Below are 3,066 nucleotides of genomic sequence, written 5' to 3'. Positions count from 1 at the left end.
ATGCAGAGGTCACAGGACAATTTGAGGAGGTCAGTCCTCTTCATGTGGAATTCAAGTCGCCAGGCTCAGCTGCAACTACCTTTTAAAAAAAAGAATAATTTATTTACTTTTATTTCGTGTGCATTTTATTTCATGTTTTTCTTGCTCATGTATCTGTGTGAGGGTGTCAGGCGATGGGTCCCCTGGAACTGGAATTATAGGCAGTTGTGAACTGCCAATGGGTGCTGGGAGTTGAACCCAGGTCCTTTAGAAGAGCATTCAGAAATCTTAACCACTGAGCCATCCCTCCAGCCCCTGCAACTGCTTTTTATCTGTTGACCCATCTTGCTGGCTCAAAGGAGAAAAATTTAATATTGATTCCCAAACTCAACCCAAAGGCAGACCTTTCATGATCACTTTCTTCTTTTCCTGACTCAGAGCTTTCTTCAGTGACTTTCTGAACCCAGTGTAAATTATCTGCAGGGTAAACCTGTCATCTCTACTTTGCCCAGAGCCTTACAGGAAGGGAGACAACTAGGACAAAATCCAATAGAGACAAGAAAGAAATGCTAACAGACTCTCAGACTAAGTGACCTGGGGCCATCACTTGCCGCACTGAGTCTCTAGTTTCTCCATCGGTCAGTGAAGAGGGGAAATACTGCCATCACCCCCACCCCCAAATCCTTGGTGGCTTGTAGTTTCTTAGACATTTAGTTTCCTGGGCACAAACTCAGACTCGGTAGCTCACAGAGATTCTAACAGTGTCCGGTAGGTCAGCAAGTCCTTTCTACTTTGATCACTGACTATCTTCCCAGACACCTAATTCTCCATGCACACGCACCCCTTACTCCTTATCTTTCCTGTGTATCCTTCCCATTTGCTGAAGAGACTCCTGGTGTAACTGCTTCTTCCCATCCAGTCTCCACTTTGCAGCCAGAGAGACGGCTTCACAGAGCAAACTGATGTGGATACCACTGTGTAAAATCCCCAGTGACTTCTCTGTGACCTTCTGTATCCCCTCAAAGAGTACAAATTCCCATCCTGTCTGTCTCCCAGGCTCATCTTGACCTTCTCAGGACCTTGTGCCTTCTGCTTTGTTCATCTGTCCCACTGAACTGCCAGTGTGGGACAGCGGGAACAGAGTCTCGCGCTGCTGAGGAAGGCCCAGTGCCTGGCACACGGCCAGACCCAAGTCAGACCCTAAGCGAAGGAGCAGATCCTCTGCTGCCGCTGAACAATTCCTTGCTATTTTTCCTGCTGGTTCTGTATAGATAAAATCAAGTATATTACAGTAACATCATTCAAGATTTCCAGGGCGTTTTGAAGGGCAAATGCAATCCAGGCATCTTTCCCAGACCCCCCACCCCCGCCATGATAGCCCAAGTAGTACTGGTAGCTGTTCATCATTTCTAGGTCAAGATCAATTGTATTGACTAATTTTCCCCCACTTATCATGGAGATTATCATCCATTACGGTTTTACTTCCATTTATTTGGGTTAAGTGTGCATTTTAGAGCACTCTGTGCTTGATTAGGGGGTGTGTATATATGAAGTGCTTCTTGAATGAACGTTATGGGTAGTCAAAAGGGACAGAATTGAATAATGGCCCATCGTGAAGGCAAAGCCACTTCAGTTAAGTGATCTGCTCAAAGCAGATTGGTAACAGATTTCACAGGTTTGCTTTTATTTCCTGTCACTGGTGTTACTTAACAACAAAACCCGTGTAACACGATGACATGAAAACTCTAGGCTAGGGGATCCACACCATGCAAGCCCTACCCAGGCATCTTCCCAAGCAACACTGGAGATGGCTTCAGGGAGCAAGAAGCACAGGATGATTTATTCATGGGATGGGATAAGCTTTCACGACAGAGTGCTGTGATAGAATGTGGGCAGCTTCCCCAAGCACAGGAGAGGACACAACCTTCTCACTCAGTGTTCCTAAAGTGGTAATTCCTATATTATAACTGATCTGGGGGTGTTCCTGAGTTATTTGGGGTATCAGATGAGATTGACCAGCCCGAGAGTTAGGGTAGAGAGAGGAGCAATAGGTTATCAGACATACGCACAAATTCTCTTGTGGTGTCTTCATCAAGACTCCTCTCATACATCCGGTCTTGGGGCTTTCTTCCTTTTTCTTTTCCCCCATTGGTTCAATGCAGTCAAGAGAACACATGGGCCCATAGGTATCTCTCCTCCAACTCCTCCGTCCTTATAATTGCCTCATCCTCGGATTCTTTGCCCTATCCATGGTGTGTTAGCATGTTAGATGGCAGAAAGAGAGGAGGAAGCAGGTAAGTCACACAGGTCCAGGACAGGAGGGACAAGGACTGTGGGGAGCAGGATTGTCATGCTTTGCTGGGATCTAGTTCTATCAAAACAAGCTCACTCCTTTACTCTCTCTATTTAAAACAAACAAAACAAAAAACAAGCCCTTGGGTGGTTGAGGAAGGGAGCTGATGAATTACACACAGCTTGGGTTATATAGTGAGAGCCTAATTCTAACTAATGAGGAAACAAAACCACTCACAATGCTGCTCCACTGTGGAAGGCAATAAGTAAATAATATAACCCATTTTTATCTATAATTTCAAAGGATTCCCAAACAGTAACATGGAAATCATCAAAGAAGGGGTCCAAGCGCATGTCGGTGGAGAACTGACTGCCATGGGGATGTTAAGAGATGACATGAGCACCTGAGGCTTGGGGTTGGATCTGAGTGCACCGTGCCATGAGGGCTCCCAGTGAGAGGTTGGCCCTGCGACTCGGACTGTACAGCACACTCGGAGAAGGAAACATTGCCAGGAGTGGGCTGAGGTAAAGCTTCCTCAGTGTCAGAGCCTGCTTCCTCCCACTGGAACTGTGGAAGCGTTGACACGTAGAAAAGCTAACATCGTCTGACCAGGACTGTGGGATTTGACTAGTGAGCCGCAAACCACTGCAGTCAGCGGCAATGGGCTCAGTTGGAGACACGGAGCAGCCTGAGCCTTTTAAGAGACCTACACTTAGGCCCGATACTTGATTCCACCCTACCTAAGTGCACCGCAGAACCTTATTACATGGAAGTGATACTGGCCTACCCATAGT

This window comes from Rattus norvegicus, chromosome 2 (assembly GCF_036323735.1).
Source record: "Rattus norvegicus strain BN/NHsdMcwi chromosome 2, GRCr8, whole genome shotgun sequence".
Lineage (NCBI taxonomy): Eukaryota > Metazoa > Chordata > Mammalia > Rodentia > Muridae > Rattus > Rattus norvegicus.
Note: the sequence above shows the minus strand (reverse complement) of the source record.